The following is a 27,086-nucleotide window of genomic DNA, read 5'->3' on the forward strand; positions in this document are numbered from 1 at the left end:
TAGCTGCCGCGTCACACTGTTGGCTCATGTCAAGTTTGTGGTCAACCAAGACTCCTAGATCCTTTTCACATGTACTGCTCTCAAGCCAGGTGTCACCCATCTTGTATTTGTGCCTCTCATTTTTTTTGCCCAAGTGCAATACTTTACATTTCTCCCTGTTAAAGTTCATCTTGTTTGTTTTGGCCCAGTTCTCTAAGCTGTCAAGGTCGTTTTGAAGTGTGATCCTGTCCTCTGGGGTGTTAGCCACCCCTCCCAGTTTGGTGTCATCTGCAAATTTGATCAGGATGCCCTTGAGTCCATCATCCAAGTCGTTGATAAAGATGTTGAATAAGACCGGGCCCAAGATAGAACCCTGTGACACCCCACTAGTCACTCTTCTCCAGGATGAAGAGGAACCATTGATGAGCACCCTTTGGGTTCGGTCAGTCAGCCAGTTACAAATCCACTGAGTGGTAGCATAGTCAAGACCGCATTTTACCAGCTTCTTTACAAGAATATCATGGGGCACCTTGTCGAATGCCTTGCTGAAATCAAGGTAGGCTACATCCACTGCGTTCCCTTCATCTACCAGGCTTGTAATTCTGTCAAAAAACGAAATCAGGTTAGTCTGACATGGCTTATTTTTCAGAAATCCATGCTGACTATTGGTGATCACAGCATTCCTTTCTAGGTATGTGGTATGTGTATATGTATAGGCACTGCATGTGATTGTTGCTCCTCTGCTGTGGTACTGTTTACTTTGAAAGTGTTGATTGCCTGTTGGGCAAAGAGAGTGACTGGTTGCATGTGTTTCCCCAGAGAGGTGATTGTACTATCAGAGCTTAACGTATATTGCCTTTTTGTGTATGCAAAGCTCTGATCTAGTAAGAGGCACTGTGCACAAAACCCTGGGTGCTAGATGTGGGTATTCTGCCAAACAGTACCTATTTGTTCTGGAGACCTAATCAAATGGGGCCAGTTCATCAAAACATCTACCTAATCTTTTAAAAGCAAATAATATAGGCTAGCTCCATATTTCCAAATCAAAGAATGCAATATTAAAAAGCCTGTTCTGAGAGAATCATGAGGTGGGGTGATATGCTCTGATTTATTATATTTTTGGTGGGCTGGAGATGTTGCTGCAAATTCATTTTCTATTTGTTTTCTCTAAAGTGTACCTCTGCAATGCCACGGTCAGAAGTAAGCAAGTCAGCCCTTGGGATAAGGTCAGAAATGATGCTATAAAATGGAGAAGTGTCAGGGGGAAAAGAACTGAAATCAGAAAATATAGATAAGGAATACACATTGATAGGAGACAAATCTATGGGGGACTTGTCTCATGCACAGACCGCTCTTCCCATTAATTTCAATGGGGCTTGCTCAGGAGAATTTCCCAAACAGGCTGTGCTCATAGCTGACAGTGAAAAATCATTTTAGCTTTCCTTATTTAAAGCCTCCTTTAATCCTTCATCTACAATTAATAATTTTTAAAAATTCACAAGAATCCTCAGTTGTTTCTGAAACATAAAAGAAAGCTTCTTGTCTTTCATCATCTAAAACTTGTATATAAAACTTTGGGAATCAAAGTCTCCTTTCAAACATCTCAGAGGAGACAACTTTGAAAAATCCCAGCTACGGCTATCAGCCTGTTGTAAAAATGCTGACATCCAGCACTGTTAAGACAAGATGAGCTGTTCAGTGCTGCCAGTTTGTGAGGGCTCCATTAGAATGAGCAAAATGAAAAGAAGGGCTCCCCCCCTTAAGAAAAGTTGAAAAATCCTTCACATGCCTGAAAGCACAACTTTCCAGTTTTTTAAATACTCTCCGGCTGAGCAGTGCAAACTGAACGCTACCCAACTTGCCCTGAGGGCAGTTGCTGTCACTTGAGAGACTTATCCAACAGCTAGGCTTCTCTCCTCTGAGCACATTAGTGGTTTTGACCTGCTGGCTCTTGATTGGTTAACGGTGCCTACACCTTCAATGGCAGCTGCATTTACTTGCAGGTCAGAGGGCAGTCATTTGCTGGTCCAACAATCCTGGATGCTGTTGCTTTTTCCTTGCATATATGTATTATTCCTGATGCCTCTCATGTACAGTACTACCTTTGCATTTGTGCCAACTGCCTACTTTCTCACTGGCTCTGGAACTTCACCAGTAGCAAGGTCAAAAGAGTGATGGCTAGAGGGGTCAAGCGGTCACTTCATGGTCACGATAGGGGAGAGATTTTATTTGGTTCACATTGAAAGGTCAACTTTCCTAACTTGCCCCTTCCAAAACGTATATGCAAACTATCTGCTCAAATGTTTGGGACACCCTGAAGTCATTTTTCCTATTATTATCATTCAGCATGTCTGTATGAATGATATTATACTTTTTAAACAACTTTAAAGTTGTTTTTTCAAGTCCGGCTTGCTTGTCCCCTAAGTATTTTTTCCCAGTTGATAAATGTCTAATTTAAAGCATCTGATCTCCCTTCTACCCAGAAACCCTATGTTCAGCAATAGCTTCATTGTTGTCATCAATATGTTTTGGAAGAATCTTAATTTCAGTATTATACCATTATACTACATTAGACTCAATGTAGTAGCATGCATTCCTCATAATCCAATTAGCCCATAAATCCAGCAGTGTAGTGCTACTGGGAGAGTCAGTAGCCAAGTGGTGGGGGTAAAGAAAGAATTTTATCTTTTCTATAAGTAAATTACTGAAAATAATATCTTCACTTAATATCCACAGCCAGTTGCACTTAAATGAATCACAATTAAACATATAATAATACTAAGCCAATACATTAACATCGGTTCAGTAAACAAACAAAATAGTTGAATAATCGATAAAATAAATCCAAACACCTTTAGTTAATTGCACTTAAATCAGCTGTTATGAAACTAAACACTTCTAACAGGCTTCAGTGGTCCCGTTTAATTAATCAAATTAATCACATTCAAGCAGTACCTTAAATAGAACAACAATCTTCTCTCATAAATCACATATCACCATTATCTAACAACTACAAAAATGGTATTAACCACCAGCAGCCTTGCATCGAAGCAGGAATGTAGTCAATAGTCTGCAGGCTGAAGTTTCAGAAAAATTATGTATAAACTTTATGTATAAACCCATTAAGTGGTCTAGTTTGAGAACAGGCCTTTGGCAGCTGCAGGACAGATTAACAATGTCAGTTATGGTAGTTAAATATGTCCTGAGCCATAAAGTCCAGATCACAACAGGTCTGTGCAAATTCCACAGTCCAGAAACCTGCCACACTTTCTTCTCACTTCTGGGGAGAAATAATGGTGGAATTATTAATTTAAAACCACAAAAATAAGATATTCAACAATGCAGAACACTACAGGCCTGATGGCATGCACCTGTCACCACACAGTAATGAAACCTGGTTATTGGGGTCTGCTTGGTTTGCTTTCAGATGTGAGTGGTTTGGCAACATGGCAACAAGGAGGGGGCCATCTTGGGTGGCAAAAAAGGCATTGGGTTGGATCCTTAGTTTAGGCTACCATGGTAAACGGGTCCATGGGAACAGCTTTGTCCGGTGTCTAATGGGCCATAAAACTGTTGGAAGTTTCCATTCCACCTTTAGTTGCAGACATGGGATTGTTACGCGTTGCATGTCTGTTTACATTCCAGCACAGTTTGCTGGCGTAAGTGGAACTTCCGCTGTATTGCTTTTGTTTTGATTCTCTCTCTGAGGAGACGGCAAGGAGAGACAACATGTTTCTTTGTTCTGATTTATGTAAAATAAATCCGTAGTTTTAGTATGTATCCACAGCCTCAGCCTCTTCGGTTGTGCAGTTTACACTGCTACACATAGTGTGCTCAAGTCTGGGAGGCTTGAGTCACTGATTTATGTCGGAGCAGCAGCACAGCTGAGAAGGAGACGATCCAGCTGGGGGCTAGCCAGCTGGCCTTTCGACCCAAGGGTGCCGACAACGAGGTTATGGGCCCAGGAAAACAGTCAATTACAGTCTTTTATCAGGCAGTTTGTAAATCAGGAGTGCCTGCTTCTCTCGGCCTTAATTGCCTTGCACGGACTTCAAAGCCTTCCTGCCGTCGTGGCCAAAGTTCTGCCCCATTTGATTGGCGTAATGGGGGGATCCTTTAACCTAGAATCAAACCTAAAAGAGCAATCAGTCAGCAATTGGGCTAGGCTGATTCAGGACACACCCAATTTTCAAGCCAAAGCCTACTTACATCTGTAATCAATAAAGGTGTGGCCATTTTAATCCTAAGCAGTTGTCCTGCCAATATTAGTACTCTCACACTACCTGCCCCCAGTGAACCTGGACTCACTGTGCCTGGGCTTGCAAATGAGGAAGGAAGCAGCAGTGGCGTAGCGTGGGGGGTGCAGGGGGGGCCAGCCGCACTGGGCGCAACATCTGGGGGTTAGGGTTAGGGGGCGCAAATCCACGGGTTAGGGGGCGCAAATTACTTGCCTTGCCCCAGGTGCTGACAACCCACGCTACGCCACTGGGAAGCAGAATAACCAGCAAGCAGAGTTCAGTTGACCTGATTTCTTTAATAAATTGCAGGATTGTGCCAGATCCCTCAGATAAGAAAGCTGTCTTTGTCCTCCTACTCCACTTGGAGAGGGGGTAAGATTATCAACTTAAAGCTACACCAAATCTCCTCTTTATAATACATTTTTCTTTAGACAGAAATAATTTATCTTCTTATTTTTAAATAACCTTTTTATATATAGGAAGAAGTTTTATGCAGAGATAGGGAGGGGTTGGTGGTGTCAGGGAGCATTTGCCATTTATAATAGCAAAACATATTATAATAGATGTTAGTCTAGATCCTGGGAGGTCTGGAACTCTCCCAAGTAAGGTTAATAAAGGAGCTGGCATTTAACAGCAGGGGGCCTCTGGAGTTCAGCAACTGATATTGTGAAAGTTAAAAGAGAACCTTTAGCAAGGGCAGAACTAGAGTGTATTTTTCTCACCCTCTCAGCTGAAAGAAGTTGTGCTTTCCAGATTATGCTATGGTTTGTTCCAAGATGAGTATTTGCTTTCTTTCTTTTGGCCTTCCTTGTGAACTTAATTGGGTTTTCCTCTCAGAAACATCCCTGTTGGTGTTCTAATGAAAATATCAAATTAAGTTAAAAGTGATAAGAAAGTCTTGATTAGGGATGAGGAGAAATTTGATTTTGTTTGCATTTTAATGAGAAGCCACCTAATTTGAATATTCTCAAACCAATACATCAACCAAAATACAAGGCTCCTTCAGTATTTGCACTTCTCAGAATTTTGAAATGTGGTTTACTTACTGAGCAATGTGTACAAAAATGTATATGTTAGGGGAAAGTGTGCATTAGATTGCATATATTAGTAAAAATGACATATTCAAATGTATTATGTTAGAGAAAATGTCTTGCAAATTGCCACCACATTGCCCCACAAGCTGCCAGTGGGTTACTCCCCTTTGTACCATTTGGTATTTAGCTTTTCCCTTCACAGCTGACATAATCAACATTTTGTAGTGTTAAAGGTAAAGGTACCCCTGACCGTTAAGTCCAGTCATGGACGACTCTGGGGTTGCGGTGCTCATCTCGCTCTATAGGCCGAGGGAGCCGGTGTTTGTCCGCAGACAGCTTCCGGGTCATGTGGCCAGCATGACTAAGCTTCTGGTGAAACCAGAGCAGCGCACAGAAACGCCGTTTACATTCCTGCCAGAGTGGTACCTATTTATCTACTTGCACTTTGACATGCTTTTGAACTGCTAGGTGGGCAGGAGCTGGGACCGAACAACGGGAGCTCACCCCATCGCGAGGATTCGAACCGCCAACCTTATGATCGGCAAGCCCTAGTCTCAGTGGTTTAGACCACAGCGCCACCCGCGTCCCGTATTGTAGTGTTACTATATTCCGCGTTCTGTATTGTAGTGTTACTATATTCCTGTATTGTAGTGTTACTATATTCTTACTAGCTTCAAAGTTTTATTTAGTGGCCCAGCCTGCTCTGCCCGGATGTCATTCTCCAGTGCTGAAAGCATCTAGACACTATTTGTTTCTAATCAAGGCTCAACTGCGAAATTTATTTCCTGTTACTTAACATTAAGGCAACATTAATTACTTAAATTACCACTCATTAAAGGAACATTAATTACTGAGTTTTAACAAAGAAACCTGTGTTCTCCCTAGTTCCCACTCAATTAAAACCTAGCTTATATCTCTGAACATGTAAGCAGCCAAAGAAATCTGCAGTGCTTCTGTCTTCCATCCAGATGGAAAAATCTTTAGGGAAATGTTACTGCTGCCACCAGCTAGGTAGAAGAGGAACCCATATAAAAAGGCATGGGAAATTGTGATTTAAGAAAGCTCCAGGTTTGTTTAAGTTAGCAAAAAGGGGTTTTGAGTATTATTATTATTTAATCATTATTTACAATTTATTGGAGGAATGTAGTATTACTGATGGAGGATTCAAGGAAGGCTTTATACCTCAACTAATAGTCTGGCTGTCTAGGACAAGTTTTATCTAAGTTCACCATCCACCTTACTCTGCTCCTTAGCTGTGTTCATTTATGTGAATTGGTCTTGTGCAGGAGCAGAGTGCAAAATCTCAAAACTCTTTATTGCTATTAGTGGGGACTGCTTTGTGTATTGCCTGTTGGGGCCTTTCAAACAACCAGTTGGCTTCATTAGAACAATTAGAAGTGATTGTGTCAGAACCCACTCTTTTTTTATATAAATGAACCACACACAAAGATTCCCAAGATGGTTTTGTTCACAGAAGTACCATGCTAATGCTGTAGACTAACTAATGAAAACTCATTTGGGGGTTTTGTTGTGAGTACTCCTGATACTAGTCTACACTACACAAAATTCAGAAATTTAGAAGTTCCAAGGTCAGTCATTAGAACTGTTGTGTGGTATTAATAGATCTGCTAGTACAGAGATATTTGGCTGTGCAAGGAAACTCTTCCTCCTTCTCCGCATGCATTCCCACATCCCACCAAATCCATTCTGGGTGTTCCCCTGATTTTCCATAGCAGATCTGGGAAGGGCACAGTGGCATGCAGGAGAGGAGAGGGAGGAGGAAGTTCTGTTGTGCAAACTTAAATCTGCAAGGAGTACCGTGAGTATTTGCAAGGGCAAGGCCCTGAGTGCAGTGAGGAACTGCATAATCAGGCCCTTACTGCGTCTTGGGGGAGTCGGGTGTGGCCAGATCAGGAGACATGCAGCACCTGGAAGCAAGCCGAAGAGAAGTATATAAGGCCAACATTTTGCCCGGGTTCTTTGCCACAACAACATGGTTTATACCACATTGCCAGTTCCTGTTTTCACTCCTTAAAGGTAAAGGTAAAAGGACCCCTGACCATTAGGTCCAGTCGTGACCAACTCTGGGGTTGCGGCGCTCATCTCGCTTTATTGGCCAAGGGAGCCAGCGTACAGCTCATGTGGCCAGCATGACTAAGCCGCTTCTGGCGAACCAGAGCAGTGCACGGAAACGCCGTTTACCTTCCCGCCGGAGCAATACCTATTCATCTACTTGCACTTTGACGTGCTTTCGAACTGCTAGGTTGGCAGGAGCAGGGACCAAGCAACGGGAGCTCACCCCGTCGCAGGGATTCAAACCGCCGACCTTCCGATCAGCAAGTCCTAGGCTCTGTGGTTTCACCCACAGCACTACCCCCGTCCCCTTATCCTTTCACTCCTTAATTCTTATTTCACTCCTTATCCTGCTTCAATTCCTGATCCTGCTTCAGCTCTCCTGTCTCGTCCTGTCTCTTACTCCAGTTCCTCGTCCTGGTCATTTCTGATCCTGCGTTCCAGCCTCCTCGAGTTTCCATTCTCCATTAAACGGCTACCATTGTTACCATTCATACCCTGGTCCCAGCATGTGAGGTCTGGACTGCTGCTACCTATGTCCTGGACCGTGACAAAATCCTTGCACTTGCAGTTAGTTGGATGCCACCCATTACTTTGTGCTTAAAAACAATTGGCCATCAGTCAATGAAGATCCTATCTGGATTGCATGCCATGTGTGTATTTCTAAAGTGGATATCTATCAGCTAGGAACTTGATCGAAAGCACAAGCTTATTTCCCATATGGTGCACTGCAAAGCCATCAAGTGGTAATAACTGATGGTCCCTGTTGACCTGGAGGCAAAAGGCTTCTGTTATTTTTATCATTCCCATTGGTGTTCTGGTCATCTAATGGTTGTGCTGAAGCTCTCTGTTCTCTGATGTTCTGGAGGTAAAAGGCTCCTGATATTTTTATCAATTCCACTGGCACTCTATTCACTTGGGGACTAAACTTCTTACTGATGTTCTTCTGTGTACACACACACACACACACACACGAGAGAGAGAGAGAGAGAGAGAGGGGGGGGGGGAACCACACACACAACAAGAATGATAGAAAGGAAACTCAGCCCGTGGCTTTTTAGAACTCTTCAATTCTCACTCTGAAATTACAGCACACATAAAAAGTAACCATTATGATAGAAATTTTTAAGTTAAACCAAATCCTTTTACTTCTAGAAATATGTCTTGAAATAGCTGCAAACCGAACTGAACAGAAAAAACCCTTTAACAGGAAAGTGAAATTGCTCCTGAGTCACCATTCATAACACAAAGTGGATCTAAACTCATGTCTTTCAAGTGGGAAAGATGGCTGAATGATTTGAAAATAGCATCTTGGATATTTTATGCAATTTTTATACACCAATTGAAGTTGAAAATTGACTCCTGGAGTACAACGTCCTCTTTAAAAAAAAGACTCCCAAAAAACATTTTTTACTGTCAATCCTTCTTTTTATGGTTTTTGTGACTTTCCAGGCATGCTATTTCACATTGAAGGAAATGTGCATAGGGCAAAATTAATGCTTTCTACAGACCTTGCTTCAATCCCAAGCTTAAAAAATTAGACACAATGGGGCAAATTTAATACCTGGACAACTCTGGACAAGAGAAATTGATTTATGGTAAGGAGAGAGGCTTGTGCCAAGACTTTACACTGCACTTATGTGACCCAATCATTTTGTTTCCAGTCAGTTCTGTGCATTCAGACATCAAATAGTTAAATATATTGGGAAGCTGCAGTATTTCCAGTGATGCTTCAGGGCAACAGCACCTCCTTTAATTGGGTGGAGAAAGACTGAAGCCATGGATACTCTGGTCAAGATAGAGTTTAGAGGAGAAATTATCCCAGAAACAGGGCCGGTCCTTCCATCAGACAAAGTGAGGCAGTTTCCTCCGGCAGATGATTTAGGTAGTCATCAGAATGTAAGAAGAGCTTGCTAGATCTGGCCCATGTTCCATCCAGTCCAGCTCATCTCACCATGGACAGCCAGATCCCTCTGGGAAAACCTCAAGCAGGATTCACATGCACAAGCCCTCTCCCCTCCTGTCACCTCTAGCAAATGGTATTCAGAAAGATCCCTGTTTCTAGATGTGGAGGCAGAACATAACCATCATGGCTAGTAGCCAACAATGGCCTTCTCATCCAGGAATGTGCCCAATCTTCTACTAAAGCCATCTAAGTTGGTGGCTATCACTGCCTCCTGTGGGTTCAAGTTTCATAGTTGAACTATGCTCTTTGTTAAATACGTTCTTTTCCCTGTCCTGAATCTTCCAAAATTAAGTTTCCTAGGATGTCTGCGAATTCTAGTGTCATGAGAGAGGGAGAAAAACTTTTTTCTATCCACTTTGTCCATGTCATGTGTAATTTTATGAACTTCTGTCATGTCGCCTCTTACTTAGCTTTTCTCTAAACTGATGTCCCCAATGCTGCAACCTTTCTTAATGAAAGAGCGGCAAGTCGTGATTGTTTACTTTATTATTATAGGATAGGAGTGGGGAACCTCTAGCCTTCCAGACCCCTCTCCATTTGGCCCAGGAGGACACACACACACACACACACACACACACACACACACACTATCAGGTTTGGGGCAGATAGAACATCAAGGAACATAAAGTCCCTGATTTTCACTTCGATCAAACAAAGCATTCTCCCACCTGCATTAGCATGCGCTTTATGCAGGGCTACCTTTGAAGGTGACTTGGAAACTACAACTAATCCAGAATGCGGCAGCTAGACTGGTGACAGGGAGTGGCTGCCAGAACCATGTAACACCAGTCCTAAAGGATCTGCATTGGCTCCCAGTACTTTTCTGAGCACATTTCAAAGTGTTGGCGCTGCTTCGCCACTTAAAACCGTTCTCTCTTTTATATATGTCTGGCATGACCCATGTTTTAGCCCATGCCTCTGTCACATCTAGATGTAGCCTTCCAGTCAGCGAGGGCTGACAGTGATGCTCTGACTGCGGTCTGAGAAAGGAAATGTGGCAAATTCAGAGCTCATTTTAAATCATCTCAGGTGTAGAGACTATATAAATATATATATCTCTCCCATTTACAATGATAAGATCAGAAAGCTCACGATTCACTTTAAAGTAGACCAAACTCTGCCTCCTGATTAACATCAAAGAGCTTAAGCACCTGCAATAATGTGTAAAAGATACAATTATGTACAGTATGGCATTGACTTTCTCATTAGCAATATGAAGTGGAAATTGTTTTTTTTTTCTTTCAGAAATGATGTTAAGTAGGTTGACATTTTAAAATCAAGGTCTCTATCTCCTCATTTCTTACTGTGTGTTTAACTGCCCAGAAACTAGTTAGCTGAAGCTATGAACATTTATAGGCCCTCTAAACTGCTCTGGCATGGAGCTCTAAGCCTGGAGGGCATTCTTTCTTGGCTGTGGAGAGAAAGCTTCACTTAGAACTCGGTGGCTTGGATTTCTTATCAACTCCAGGTCTGATAACCTCTGGAAAAACTAATAGTGAATCTCGAGTCGTAAGCTCCACTTAAAGAAACATAGACATACAATTTTTTTTCACCTCAGAAAATTCAGCTTAAAGTATTTATTACTCTTTTTATCACGGTTCTCCTTTTAGAGAGCTGGTGAGAAACCCCAGGTAAGGGAGTGAATCATTTGCTTAGCTCCCATTTGCTCTGCTGTTTCATATTTACCAACATAACACATTTGTCTCTTTATTCCAATTGTTGCCCTAAGCTGTGTCTAGCAGAAAAAGTGCTACAATGGTTTACCGGTAGATCCTAAAATAGCTTAAAGGAAGTTCACAGAAGGAAAGTTGCCTGTTTTCCCCCTTGGAATCTCTTGTGCCTCTTGAAAACCTCTCTAAAGGGTCAGGAGACCCACTTGAACAATATGGGCTAGGGTTTGGGGTGTTACTGGGAAAGGAGAAATCTGGATTGGATCCTAAGATAAGTTAATTTAAGGAAGTTTGTGGAAAACTTCATCTCCCCTCCTCCCCACAACTACCCTACATTCCACGTTGTTCCGCTGAATCCCATGGCACTCCCCCTCAGAGATCCCTGGGGTATGGGTGGGGTGTGTTTCGACAGCAAAGGGATGTTGTAAGAGAGTCTCTAAACTCAATCTGAGCCCAAGGCTGAACATCATCTGAATTTAAAATATCCCTCCTCAGAGCCGAACAAAATTCAGCATTCTTCTGAAGAAAGCCATCTAATGAAAGAAATCATTTTCTCACAAAGGTGGGGTTGCTTTTGAGAGATTGCAACTAATTGCCAAAAATAATGAGATGCTTTCTAGGAAGAGTACGCTATACTAGGAAGTTGCCAAGTAACTGAAAAAACACACCATAGTTATAATAACAGATAATTCTAGATACCAGTTCTAGATACCTCTGGCAACTTCCAAGAGCTTTCTATAGGCACACCTATCGAAAAAGGTGATGTTCCATTCTTTCTAATATGATTGGTTAATTGCCGTTGCTGAGGGAAGACAACCAATGAAAAGGGTGTTAGAGCCATAGAGCTTTGTATTTGTGCCAGGCTTTGAAGAAACTGTATCAAGAATGCCACAGACATCCTTAGTCAGGAGAGATTTCTGGCAGTTTTACTAGTTCCACTATAAAGATGGTATCTTTATAAACTTTTAAAAAATAAATTGGCTTAATCATTCTGGCAGCAGGAACTGCTTCCATGTGGGTTAACAACTCTTCTTCCCTTGCCCTTTACATTAGCAACATCTCTAATGTTAACCCAAAAAAACCCCAAGCAAATTTGTAAGTAGAACATGTGCTGGTCAAGTTGCAATATTTTAACTGGACAGAGGAAGTGATGTGCTGGATGAGGGCCATAAATGTGTGTGAATCCTGAGAGGTGGGAAGGCAGCCAGTGTTTGATAGGGTTTGCTAGCTGTGTATGCATATGTTTCAATATGCAATTTGCTGCTCTGCTTTTCAAACCAGAATCTGCTCAAAGCAGCTTGAATTTGAAATCAATAATAATAAAATCTATGAAACAATGGCAACATGATCTGCAAAGGGCAAAAGCAACAGATTTGAAAGTGCTAGGATTTTTAAAAATAAGGATCAGGATAATTTCCTCCCACAAATAAGGTTTTAAAGTAACTTTAAAAAAACAACAATATGGGGAAATTAAGAGGGAAGCTTCTTTTCTTTCACAAATTAAGTTATATTTTGCTTCTTTCTTGGAAAACCTAAACACAGTTAACCTGAAAACAACCCGACATCTGTGTTTGGGTGGGAACAAGACATCATTTTAGTTAATTAATATAAAATATTTTACACCTACAAAACAGAGAGAGACCAAAAATAACAAAAAGGGGATAACTAACAAACACCTCGTGTTACTGAGACTTAATTATGTCCGCCCACACAGCTCCCCAAATGAGGTCTTCAAAAGATCTGTGCTATAATAAATAGGCTTTTCAAAACTGCTCGGTTATGCAAAGAACCCTGTTCTGCTTGAAACTTGATTAACATCAGGGTATGCAATGAAGATACTTGCCTCGTTTCATATATCCACCAGCCTACTTCTTTTTTTCCTTGATGAAAAATGGCCAAAGAGATGAGGAAGTGTTTGCATTTCATACATCATCCCTAGCAGAGATTTCCACACATGCAGAGAAGGGAATAGGCAACACTACTGTTGGTCAACAGAGTGTATGAAAGCTGTAGATGTATGAGAGGGCAATGTGACGTGTGTGTGTGTAGTGTGAAAGGTGTGTCTGGATGGGAAATGACCACAGAAGAGGTATCATAAAATGTGTGCATTTATGTGGCTCTTTATTTGCCCATAGGAATCTCAGATTACTGTTGCTACATTTTATTTTATTTTCATTTTCAGGATCTCCATCTGTAATTGAGGGAACGTAAGACTGGCCTACATTCTACATTTTTGTATGCAAACCACTATAGCCATTTAAAGAAAGTCTGTGTCACTGTTTTCAAGTGTATGTTTCACATGGAAAGAACTTTCTTGTTCTAATCATTGTGTTTGTCGGTAGAAGAGTGTAAAATAGTTAAAGAAAAATACTATGTCTGACAGAAAGGAAGCTTTCATGTTATTTGTCAGTGGGAACCTGTTTATGAGGAAAACAAGAACAGGAGTGAACCTTGAGCCATATTTTGAAAATATAGGAAATGAACCTCATAGAAAATGTTCTGGTACCTAATTGATAAAAAATGTGACTCACATTTTTAGTGAGGGTGGAAATTCTAATTGGTAAAAATGTGACTCATAAATTTCTTCTCTTCAGTACAATGCTAAAACAAGCTGGACTGAAAAAATTAGTTGTACATGAATACTACTTTGTAGCACTCTGTATGCCCTGGTGCCTGGTTTCCACCCTTGTTTGAATATCAAATGCTTATTACTGCAGAGGCTTCTGATATTTTCCCCTCCAAGCATAAACACTGTTACTAATCCTGAGGCTATAGATGAGCAGGGTTGTCGGCCATCTTGCTTTCCCCTCATGACATGCCTGCAGTCATTTAGGAGTAGAGCTGAAACAAAGTTGATTCGAAATGTAGTGTGGTTGCTGTTGTATGCTGGCAGCTTCTAGGAGCCTCAGGTGAGAGTTGACTGCAGGAGGAGGGTCAAAGGTGAACAAACTACCCCAGAAGGAGTATGACATGTCCCCCACCTGAGGTACTCACCCTCCCCTAAGACCCATGCACCTCCACAATAAACATAAACATTTGTGGAATACGCACACACATATGATCACATACAGATTGTTACACTAAAAACATCACAGCACTAGCCCTTTCCTTAGAAACAGTCAGTTCCCCCAAAAACGTTGAAACAAGAAAGTCTTCACCTGCCAGCAGAAGGACAACAAGGAAGGAGCCAGTCTCACTTTTCTAAGGAAAGAGTTTCAAAGTCTGGGAGCAGCCACTGAGAAGACCCTCTCCTGCATCGCTACCAAGCGTGCCGATGAAAGTGGCAGGACTGAAAGATGAGCCTCCCACAAAAATCTCAAAACCCAGGCAGGTTTGTATGCGTTAATAGTCTTTCAGACAGCTTGGACCTAAGCTGTGTAGGGCTTTATCAGTCATAACCAGCACTTTGAATTGTGCCCAGGAAAAGACTGGTAGCCAGTGGAGCTGTTGCAACAAGGGAGTCATTTGCTCCCTATAGCCAGCCCCGGTCAACAGTCTGGCTGCAGCGCTTTGGGCCAGCTGAAGTTTCTGAGCAGTTTTCAGTGACAGCCCCACATAGATCATGTTACAATAATCCAAATGGGATGCAACTAAGGTGTGCATCACTGTGGTCAGATCGGAATCTCTAGGAATGGGTGCAACGGGCACACTAGTTTTAACTGAATGCACTCCTGGCCACTGCAGAAACCAGGCATCCATGATATCAGGGCTGAGTCCAGGAGCGCACCCAAACTGTGAGCCTGCATCTTCAGAGTGAGTCTTCAGGGGGATCCAGCATAGGCTGAATCCTTACTCCATGTTCTGCCTTCTGAGCACCTCTGTCTTGCCTGAATTAGGTTTCAATTTTTTTCATCCTTATCCAGTCCATTACTGATGACTGACACTGGTTTAGAACTGATACAGCTTCCATGTGTTTAGGTGGAAAGGAGAAATACACCTGAGTGTCACCAATATGCTGGTGATACCAGGGCTTTTTTCTTCTTCTTCAGGTGAAGCTCACAGAAGTCAGTTCTGGCACCTCTCAGATGGGTGCCATTGCCATTCTAAGAGAATGAGGGAGGTATTCGTGGTGAGTTATAGCACCTCTTTTTCTAGAAAAAAGGTTGGTGATACTGAACCCCAAAACTCCAGGCAGCCTGTCTCAGAAGTTTCATGTAAATCATAGTCTCCACTGTACATAAACAAATTCAACAGCAAATAAGACAAATACAAATAAAACCCAGAGCAATCCAGACCATACAATTCTAGAAGTGGGGAGCAGGAGTAGCCAGGGCAAGCTCTGTCAGCAATGGCTGTAGGACAAAGAATTAGATTGTAAGCCATATCCTGGTATCCACTTGACAAAGTTTGCTTCATTCACCATGCTTTTTCTAAGCATGTCAGAAGAACTCAATAGTACTAGAATCATGCTCCCCACTCCATGTAAACATCTCTCTCTGGAAAACTTGAAGCATGGGACTAACAGCTTTGATTGGGACCACAGTTCAGAATACATCAAGCAACGTTTAGAAAAGGCAATAGCAGATCTGATAGGTTATCCCAGGGGTGGTCAACAGGGGTCCACCCACTATGGCCAGTGGTGAGGGCTGATGGGAACTGTGGTCCAAATACCAACTTATAGAGAGTTGACTATCCCTGGGTTAAACAAATGCAGTGTCATTTGTGTTCTGTAAGAACTGTAGATTAATAGCTAGCATTGAGATAACAAACTCAGGGATGAGCTCTAGCTCCAATTAAACCAAGCTAATACCTCAATTTGTTTTCAGTGCTCCAGTAGAAGGGACTTTTTTAAATAAAAAAGAAAAGAAAAGCCAGCCATTATGGAGGGGAGCAGTGTCTAATTGGCCACCACTTGTCAGTGCCTCAAAAGTGGGGAACTCGTTTAGCAAATTACTCACCTAAAAACATGAGCAAAGATAACTTGGTGACGTCCAAAGGCAATAGAGGAAAAAGGCAGAATTTCTGATTACAGTTTATTGTGAAATCCAGAGTTTGTATTATTAGATTCATCATGCACCTGTGGAGAAGACAAGTTTAGTTCTTTTGTTACCCGGCAGAATGATAACCTGTATCATTTTCTTGTTTGGAGGGTCACTTTCCTTCCTATAATCACAGCTCTATCAAAGAATGCCCTTTTCTTTCTTTGAAGAAAGGGAAAGAGCACAGAGTCATCTTATTATTTGGCAGCAATTGTGAAGTGAGTTTTCTTGCAGCACTCACTAAAAAGTGAGGACTTATCAGCAGAAAGAGAGATTCCTTCCCAATTATGAAATCTGAAAGTAATTCAGGAAGCTGTGATTTGGTCTGGTACACTTTCTATATAAGGAGGTCTGAAGGAGACATGTAAATTAACAAACATGTTTGTTATTAGAACACCCTTCACCATATTGGGTTTTCTTGGCACTTCTAAATGTGTTGATTACCTGTAATCGTTAGCACTGAGAGAAAATCTCTAGTCAAAAATCTACTTTGGAATAATAGAGCACAATAGATTTTGAGGGAAAATATTAAGATCAGGGTCTCATTGCGGTTCTCCAGCAGCCTTTTTGGGGAGTGGGCTGTAATGAGAGCTCCACCATGCCAGGGAAGACCAGATGATGACACTGGGGTAGGGGGAATTGTTAGAAGATCTGCCGAGAGTTTCATTCTCTGATGCCACGCCAACATACTCCTCAGGACTCAAAGTGTTCCAGACACTTGCTTTGATTTTTGCATAAATCAAATGTGTAAATTTTAAATCAAATAAATTGATTTATACAGATCAAAGAGCAGCTACAATTCCAAAGTGGTTCCCCCCTGCCATTCATGGTGGCTCTCAAAAAATTCTCTTTCATGTGGATTTATCTTCTAGTCGCTATTCCTATACCCAATCATTAAAATACTTCTTTTTTTAAAAAATAAGATGGCTCTCTGCATTCTAATGGGTGACGAAGGTATGCGAAGGGAAATACTGCATTTTGCAGGCCCAGCCAGACATTTTAAAAAATTGTATATGTGCTGTCCTTTAGGACAGCAAGTGTTAATAATAAAAAAGGGTTTCACAGAATTATAGAGATGGAAGGAATCCAACGGTAATCTAGTCCAACCCCCTGCAATGCAGGAATCTCAGTGCTTTGTTTTGTTCAATGCTTTGTCATAGCTGGATGAAAGAAGGGGCTTGTTCTTGAGATCTGTTCTCAGTTACAGGCTCTAGGACTGGAACTAGGACTTCTCAAAGTTACAGTGGCCATTGACTCTAGGAAAAGACTATGGTTTGTGCTGGGGCAACCATATGTAGCAGCTGTCATATGTTGAAAGGCTTTTGGCACACCAGTGGAACCACTGCTGTGGCATGCCAAAAGCCTATGTGTGGGATCACATACCATCAGGTATTGAAATGTTCTACTCAAACATGAAACCTGCCAAGGAATGACTGCAAGCATGTGCAGAGTAAATTTTTCCTTCCCAGGCTCCTGGAAATGGGGCAGGTCTCTTCTGTCAGAATCTGAAACATCAAGGTTACTGAGAACTTTTATCACCTCTCATCTGGGAAGAAGAAGAAGAGTTTGGATTGGATATCCCGCTTTATCACTACCCGAAGGAGTCTCAAAGCGGGTAACATTCTCCTTTCCCTTCCTCCCCCACAACAAACACTCTGTGAGGTGAGTGAGGCTGAGAGATTTCAGATAAGTGTGGCTAGTCCAAGGTCACCCAGCATTCATTCATTTATTTATTTACGGCTATTAGCCCATAAAATATGTACAAACATAAAAAAGCACAAAGGCTTAAAAACCGAAATATCTGACAACAGAAGGTGAGCACTGCGATGCAAGGGTGGGTCATTGGGCAGAGCCAAGTAACAGGATGTGGCCCGGAGAGCTCCAAGGGACGGTTCACAGAAAAGGAAAACTGAAGACGAGATCCGACATGCACTCTCATCATAACTGTCCGATTAGATTTTGATGTTGTTGTTGTTTTTTGGTGGTTTTTGCGTGTGAGATAACCGCATTCAGGAATCTCGCCACCTGCAGAGTAACAGAAGGATCTGTATCCTGCAAAAGCAGTGCGGCGTGTGACTCAACAGGCCTGCTAACCAAGCGCAGTAAAGCAGGGCCCAGGAATTTAGTCCTGGCTATGGTATGTAGGGGACAGTTGAACATTATATGTGGAAGAGATTCAACAGTTTTCCCATCACACACGCATAGCGGAGACACCAAACCCTTGGAAAATCTGTGGCTCAGCAGGTTCGATGGAAGGACATTGAACCTTGCACGAATAAATGCAAGTCGGTGTGGTACTGATGAAAGAGATGACATGTATGATGGAAGGTCAAGTGGTGGGGTTATTCCGTGATACCTGGGGGAGCAGACACCCCCACCTCTGGCAAGGTTGTGTTGATTTTCAATGTCTGCTAATCTTTGCTCAATGAGGCTTTTAGCTGAGCGTAAGTTCATCTTTAGGGAGTCCGCTGGGGAAATTCCGATGCTCAGAAGTTTGGCATGGATTTTTCCTACCCACGGATTAACAAATTCGTCCCGCCAGAGGCACTGAAAAAGGTAATGGTCGGGAAGCCTATGCCAGCTGGACAGCCAATAGCCAAAGACTCGCTTCCAGATGACAGTCTCCAATGTTGCAATCCTTAACTCCAGACGTATGGCTGCGTTGCTCACACACATGGGGAGTTTCAGGAGGCGACGGAGAAACTGATTCTGCAATGTCTCCAGCGATGTTAAATTGGACCCAGGGGCCCAGAGCGGGGCAGCATAGCAGAGGGTGGAAACCACTTTTGCGTGGTATACCTTCAATGCAGAGGGGATGTGGGAGGCTCCGTCAGCCGCAAAAAATTGGAGTAGAGCATAAAGTATTGTTTTCCCTTTGTTTAGTAAATACTGTATCTGTGGCTTCCAGCTTAGGTTGTAGTGAAAAAAGACTCCCAGGTATTTAAATTTGAAAACCTGTTCTAATTGGACTCCATCTAATTTCCAGCTGTAAGTTTTCCGAGACCTGGTAAAGACCAGGACTTTAGATTTCCCATGATTAATTGTCAGATGGTTGAGTTTGCAATAAGCCGCAAAAATCTTTAGAGCTCTGCATAAACCGACTCTAGAGTAGGAAAGGATCGCTGCATCATCGGCGTATAGGAGCAAAAGGCAGCGAAAATCGGCTAGGCGGGGGGCATGAATGTTGGCTTGAGACTCATTCAGAAAGAGCTTCATATCACTAATAAACAGGTTGAAGAGGAGTGGAGCCAAAATGCAGCCTTGGCGCACACCTCTATTTATTGGGACCTCGTTGGATAGGTTTCCCGCAGGTGTGAGTCTCACTCTAGCCGACGACCCGTGGTGTAATTGGGTTATAAGCCATAACAGTCTTCTATCTATGCCCCATCTCTCTAGTTTCTTCCATAGACAGTTTCTTGGGATACTGTCGAAGGCGGCCTTTAGGTCTATGAAAGCGACGCATAGGCGCCCCCGCCTCGGGGCAGAATATTTTCTGGCAAGATGATACATAATTACCATATGGTCAGAGGTCGAGTAATTGTTCCTAAAGCCCGCTTGCTCATGGCCAATCAGATTTGAGTCGTTTGCCCAATGAGACAGCTTAGACAGCAAAAATTTTGCATAGATTTTCCCGATGATAGACAAAAGGCTGATGTTCCGATAGTTCTCCGGGTCAGCAGGGGGACCCTTTTTATGGACTGGCACGATCACGGCCTCCTTCCATGACCTAGGGATAAGCCCCGTAGAATTAATTGCGTCAAAGACTTTGGCCAGAATTTCAGCCCACCACCTCGGTTGTGCAACAATAGCCTCAGCAGGGACTAGATCCAGCCCGGGGGCTTTGCCCGTTTTCAGATCTAATATCAAGTCCATTATCAGGTCTGGGTCGGTAGAGGGCCACAAAGGTAGATGGTCGGCTCGGAATTCCGTGGATGAGTTGGATTCCTCTGCCAAGGAGAAATATTTACTCAAGAATTTTTCCCATGTGGGCGCAGGGATAATCGTCAGTGGGTACTTCCTTCCTCTTATGTTTATCAGAGCCCAAAATTCCTGTGGTCTGCGGGATCTAGAGGCCGCTATCAAGGCTCGCCAACGCTTTTGATGCCACTCGCGTTTGGCTAGCTTTAAAGTCTGTTTGTATGCTCTTTTGGCTTGTAAATAGGAGGATGGTAGAGCTTGGGCATTAGAGTTTTTGTATTCATTATAGATGGAACGAAGAAGGGATCTTGCTTGTTTGCAAGAGGTGTTAAACCAAGGGGCCCCAGCACTGCAATGCGCCACTTTCGCCTTTTGAGGAGGTGATGTAAAAAAAGTGGTAAGGTTTGTTGTAAGAAGGTTAAAAAGTTTCAAAACCGAATTGGAATCTTGTAAATCAGTAGTTATTTGAGGTAGATAGGCAGTGATTTCCCTATGGAAAAAATCCTGGTATTTTTGGGCCACAGCCTCCGACCATTTGATCCCTCTTATTTGGACCGATGATGAGGTTTCCAGAAGGACTGAGTGTTTATAGTCCTTCTGGCGCCGGAACAATGACAAAGTGGTCACTACTGGAAGGTGATCACTGAAATGTTGATTTTCAACTTGGAAGGAAAGTACATTAACGGCCAAATTTGCGGAGATCAAGCAGTAATCGATAACACTGTTAGATGTTGGTCAAGGTCACCCAGCAGCTGCATGTGGAGGAGTGGGAACGTGAACCCGGTTCACCAGATTACGAGACTACCGCTCTTAACCACTACACACTGGTACCACACAGGGGAAATGATGTACTGAATCCAATTTATGGATGGACGATTCTGTCTGTCTTAGTTACTCTCGGTTTGTCATTTTTCCAGTCTGAGGTTCCAGTTCTCCACACTTCTGCATCAGCTAATTTTTAATAAGTCCTCTTGAAAATTGACCAGCATTTAAGTCCACCTTTTCATTAATATACACATATTTTCAACGAACTTCCCCTGATATAGTGCATTTCTGTATCTTATTTCATGTGTGTGTGCGCGCACACACACACATGTGCACTTCCCCCCATGACACACATTTTTGAACACATTACTTGGTTGGATAACTGCATTGCAAATTTCAGAGAAAAGGATTTCGAAGGTAGGCTGCAAATTAAGTAGTTTCACATAAAAATGCACACCAGACCAAATCTCTCCCATCTTCTTAGTCCAACTAGTTCCTGGCGTCAATGTTGCAGCTCTCTTTTTAACACTGAAACGAGAATTTCGGAAAAGGCTGTTGGCAGAAGAGGCCAAGTTTTTGTGAAAAAATTATATAATATTAATGCCACATCATCTGCACACCTATCTGGGAGTAAATGGGAACTCAAAAACTTCATGGGACTCAGTTCTGAGCTAACATGCATAGGGTTGTGCTGTGCTGTAATAGTATTACCAGATGTCTGAAAAATGTAAAGCTTTACTGTGATACAATGACCTGCTCCAGGAATGGGTACTCTGACATATTGCTGAATAGTTTCTCTATTTTTAGTGGAAAAGGCTGAATTGCACAAAGATTCCTTTGTATAACAGGAGTAGGGATTCAGTTGAAAGCAACCTAGATTGGGTTATTGCATAGCCAGCAGCCAGATGTCCTAAATGTTTGGCAGGTGCTCAATCTGGAGGGGTTGGCGAGTTAAAAACTGTAGTGACACCTGCCACAAAATGCACAGTGCTCCTGTTCAGGATACTCCATTCCTTTCTTCCCCCTCCCATCCAGTTTTCCAGATGTAGGAATGGTTGGCACAGTCAAGTGTAGAGGTAAGCCAGTATGAGATGTGGACGGACAGACAGTGTGGTGGAGTGGTTAGAGTGTCTGACTGAGACCTAGGGCACCAGGGTTCAAATCCTCACTTGGCCATGAACATGACTGGGTGACCTGATGCAGTTTTTAATTGGGATCCGCCATTATGAGACAGACTATGTTGCAAGATTAATAGCCATAGGGGGAGGCGAGCCAGCACGTTGTTACTTTGTTATCATGTTTGTATCTTAAGTTTGACTTGGCAAATCTTCTCTGGAAAGGCTAATGTATGATGCAACTTGTCTGGGAAAATTAATGAGCAAACACCTAGATTCTATTTCATCGGAACTGAGAAAGATGGCGTCTGCCACCCGAGGAGGACTGTTGGATGGATTCGGCATAAACAACAGCGTGTCAGGATTTATTGCAAACAAAAGACTTACCAGCTTTAGAAAAAAGGGAGAGCCATACAAAGTTCACACAGAAGCATGACATTGTTTACTTTAACTCGCCTGTGGAAATAACTCAGAGGCTATTAAGAAGAAGAAGGATAACCACAAGAAGATTGAAAGATGGGACTGGTGAACACTAAAAGCAGCAGAAATATGAGATGATTGGACCCTACTGAACTCGAAGCATGGGAAGCCCCAACAAAAAAATTATAATTTGGCAAAATATTTGGACTTTATGATATGTATTGGTATAATTTGGAATAATTAATGTGATGCGATTGGGTTGTTAAAATGGAAAACTTAATAAAAATTATTATATAAAAAAAAGAACATGACTGGTTTACCTCGCGCAAGTCACTGCCTCAGCTTCACATACCTCACAGGATTATTGTGGAGATTAAATGAGGAAGGGGAGAAGCAGGAATGCCAGCTTGAGCTCCTCAGAGGAAAAGGTGGGGTAGAAATGCAACATATCCAATAAGCCAAAAAGATCTGAAGAGCAGCGGAAGGGTGGGCCTGATCAGGCTGGAAGAGGCTGTGCATGGTACCCATACTGGAGGAGGAAGAGGAGAGACTAGACCTGCCAGAGAATAAAGGCATGGAAGGTAACCCATTTAGAGGGGTGGAGGTCCAAGCAGGGGAGGTAGAAAAGACAAAGAAGGAAGGGGCAGCAGAAAAAGAAAAAAGAGCTAGGCTAAGGGCAAGCCTTGCCACAGCGACTTAGGACTGCAGGCTGGGAGGAAGGAAAATGCAGCAAGTCTGGGGCTAGTCACCCCAGTGATGAATCAAGGAGGGAACGGGGAGGCTACTTATTCATGGGGAAGCAAGACTGCTTAAATGAACAGATCTCAGAAGGGCTCTGAGGATGAGCAGCGTGTTTTCTGAAGGAACAAGAACCCCTGCAGCACTTGAGACCCATAGTGGTAGGGCTGAAGCTCTTGCACAATTCCCACCCCCTCGTTCTGCAGTCCTCATGGGGCACCACACCCTTTTAAGGGATTTCCCCCTCAATATCTTTCTGTACTTTTGCAAGCCCAGCAAACCCCCATGGTACCTGAGTCAACAGCTACATGAGCCATCAGCACTCACAGTCTCAACATTGGAAATAGAGGGAATGGTTATATTAATAAAATGTTAGGGCCCAGGCATGGGACCATATTCTGTGGAATCCCCTTGTGCACTGTAAAGTACAGGGAGATTATGAAGTATTAGCAACAGCCTTTACTAAACTGTACATCACTAATAGGATGGGTGTGTGTGTTTTTTTTTGTCTTTTTAAAGATCTTTACCTTTAAAGACCAAATAAATCGAGTCTTTCCCAAGTAAAGTGGTACAAGTTGATCTAGAATAATTTGAACTGTAAACTGTAAATGTGACTTCAAAGGATCATAAGCATTTGGGGGGGGGGGAGGCTGTGTTTCCAAGCTATGGTGAATGGCATTCTAGTCATCTATGCTAATTAAAATTTAAATCGAAAACTGGGTTTTAATGAAGAGAAGCTTAGTGTTGTTCTTCTGGGAGCAACCTCAAAGACGCTGGATGGAAAATGCACATTGGTAAAAGAGACTTCGTTTTTCAGTTACAGGAAATAAATGGTAAGGTTTGTTGTGTAGGCCTCTGGAAAGAGTGAGGGTGGTATTTTTAACCTCAGTGTGGAGCCACATAACCAGTGCTTCTCCGTGTGTCTCAGATTCTGGGGAAGGGCCATAGTTCAATGGAAGAGCATCTGCTCTGCATTAAGAAAATCCCTGGTTCAATTTCTGGCATTACTAGTAGTGTTAGAAATGTCTCATCTGAACCCCTGGAGGTCTGCTGCCTTTTGGTGTAGAGCAGCGTGGGACATCTTTTTTGGCCTGGTGAGCCAGTCCCCCTATTGGTCTCCACCTGCGCCAATCAAGCACCTGATAAAATTATGATGTCGTATGAGTTTCCCCACCCACCTATCAAAGTCCCTTGTGCGGTGCTTCCAAAGCACCAACCATCCAGCTGGTTGTGCGTACTTGAGAACTTTAGCATCAGCAGGTTTGCCAGCCCTGTGCTCAGCACTTCTCAAGACTAGCTGGGACATAGGAGATTCATTTTTACAACATTTCCTATACTTAAAAGCAGCTGGGGCAGGACAGTGGAACTTAGACTGGGACTAGTGCAATAACAGCACAAAGGTGTTTTGCAATTAATCGCTGGAAATATGCATAAAATGGCAATCTAATTGATGCAAAGAAATTTATCTTGGGAAATGGCCATCTATCAAACACAGGCAAGGTAACAACAAATAATACAGGAGTGTATTTTTAAAGCTTCTTTTTCAGCTGCTTCAGGAACGCAGGTTTCAGCAAGGAAATCTAATTTAGTGTCAGGACTTTCTCCCAAGGTTGCCTATGTTTTGTGAAGACAATAAACAGATAAACAACAGAAAATGGAGACAGATTGCAAAGATCAACCAGGTCACCTCAGGTCATATAGCAAGACAGACTAGGCTGCAGTTGTCTTGTATGGACATTTAATTATGCTTGTGCAATTTGGAAATGCAGTAAATTACCTTCTTAGTTCCCATTTCTGAATAGTGGGAGAATTCTCATTTATTGGAGCATCAATCTCTGTTTTTCTTTTTTCTTTTTGCTAGACGCAACTGCAGTATTAAAGCAGCCTCTCTCTCTCCCTGTCTGCAGGCCCCTTCTAGATTAAAGCGAACTCCTGTCTTTTAAAGACTGTGAGTGGCAAGTTGTATTCCAGAAAACGAGAGATCTTGCAGCTCATCTATCACGAACAAAATGCTATGTCTCCTCACAATCCTCCTGCTGTCACTGTGTTCAGAGGGCTGCGACAGCAATATATCTCCCACCGGATGTACAGTAGAGAAGATGGCGACACTTGAAAAATAATGCACACCCTCCGAAGCACAGATTTCACAGGCGCTACCAGTTGAGTATGATTAAAATATGCAACATTTTAATTTTTCTCCCCATTTAACGATGAGCTTTAGTCAGTCTTGTTTAATGTCAGCACCGTTAATGAAGTTGTCAAGCTTGTAATTTTCATTGAATGCCAGCTTTGCCAAGAAGCTGGTACTACAATTACCTCCAGCTCTATATGATTAAATTCATCAAAGCACACCAAGCCTCCAGATTGTGCCAGACCTTTGAAGAATATCCCTGTGGCTTTGTAGTCCTTGCCACTCAGAATGGTTAAACAATGGTTTGGGGTGGGGAGGAAAGAAAGCAAGCTTCGAGATATTGTTTTAGCATGAAAAACGAACAGAGATTGGATACGTTGACTACTGCAGCTCAGCTGTTTGGAAACAGGGATCTCTAGCAACACTTAATAAAATTGCCTTTGCCTACAATCACTATGGCCCTCCACCACCAAGAATGAAGATGCAAGATGCTATATGGGATAAAAGGGCGGCAGCTTTGCTAACTTTCAAGATCTGAAACCAACACAAACACATTAGCTGGCTAATAACCCTTCAGGTGAACAATTCCAACCTAGCTCTGAGCACCAGGTTAGACTTGTCATTACCTGCTGAACTTAAAGGTGTGCTAAGGAGGCATCTGATAAATAACTCTCATGACACTCTGGCATGAGATATTATGAGACCACCATGATGTGAGCGCCCTTTTCTAATGCTGCTATTGTGCTATTGATCCTGCTGTGAGTGCCTAAGATACCATCACTAAGTTGCTCCACTGTAAGCTTCTGTCTGAAACTCTAGAGCAGGCCTCCCCAATCTGTGGCCCTCCAGATGTATTGGCCTGCAACTCCCATGATCCCTAGCTAACAGGACCAGTGGTCAGGGATGATGGGAATTGTAGTCCAAAACATCTGGAGGGCTGAAGGTTGGGGATGCCTCCTCTAGAGAGAGAGCTGCTCTCAGCTGGCACAGAGTAGGAGAGACCAATGAATGGGCTCTGCATAAAGTATATTTTTTCTGTTCCTGGCAATGTATTTCGATGCATGTTTACTCAGAAGTAAACTCTGTTGAATTTAAGGCAGCCAATGTAACTTCCAGCGGTCTTGAACCATGAGGAATTAATAGGGGTGGTTGTGTATTAGATCTAGTCTTATGGTTTCATTATCAGGAGCTGGCTGGCAACAGAAAAATAAATGAACCCAATTTAAAAGTGCCCTGGGAAGTGTAAAGTGCATGCAGCTTATTCTACATAGTCCATGATATATAACTTTCTCTATGCCCCAAGGCATTCCAGCAATGTGTGCTTGTCTGAGTAGACTGTATTTGTGCAGTAAGTGTAAAGGCACCCTGCAATTTTCTCTCGACTGTCACTCCCTTTAGCATCAGCTGTTGGAGCAGAGGGAGGGGAGGGGGAATCCCCGCTATTCCCACTTTTGAGTGCAGCTGGATCCCCTACATGGCCCTTTGAACTGATGAAAACAGTGCTAAGTCCAGTGACTCTCATACTTGTAATTATGTGCACACAGGGAACCCACATCCTTAATTTGTTTTTTGCCTCCTGTGGAGTGTAAATCACGATTTTCTTGCCATCCTCCTCTGCTGCAGGTTGAGGTAGCTTTTTTGCAAATCCCTCCCTTTTCTCCGTTTCTTGTGGTCCTTCAGATCCTATGCTAAGGTTCTGCTGAAAGGTTCCCATTAGACCCCTTAAAGAAGAAAGATTTCTAGGGTGAAGATAGTGTATTAATAAATGAAACCCAACCTTTTTAAAAATTAAACTGTCAGAAAAACCCATTAGGCTGTAAAAGAGTTGAAGTAAACATTAGATTTTAATACCTACTCCAGCTTAGATATTTCTGAACTGGGAAAAAATCCCCAGCGAGCACTTAAAACTTCATTACTACAGCGAAAGGTTGTGAAAGGCTATTTAAAGGTTTTCAATTTTGCTGAAGTCTAGAGGTTATTACAGCTAGAAAGAATACAAACCTTAATATTACATGGAATGAAAGGAATCAAATTTATGTTCTCATCTCCCCTGCAGTTTA

The 27,086-nt window shown here is 42.5% G+C and overlaps 1 protein-coding gene and 1 long non-coding RNA gene across 3 annotated transcripts in view; both read left to right on the forward strand.

The window, feature by feature from the left end:
* The window catches only part of IKBIP (IKBKB interacting protein), a 427,064-nt gene that overhangs the window by 258,394 nt on the left and 141,584 nt on the right, over nt 1-27,086 (forward strand). The window lies entirely within an intron of this gene.
* Nucleotides 22,639-25,165, forward strand: LOC310688188. The gene is made up of 2 exons (XR_014516797.1): nt 22,639-22,738; nt 24,803-25,165. It is a non-coding gene; the product is annotated as an uncharacterized lncRNA (long non-coding RNA).

Source organism: Podarcis liolepis (genome assembly GCF_965112155.1).
Source record: "Podarcis liolepis genome assembly, chromosome: 10".
Lineage (NCBI taxonomy): Eukaryota > Metazoa > Chordata > Lepidosauria > Squamata > Lacertidae > Podarcis > Podarcis liolepis.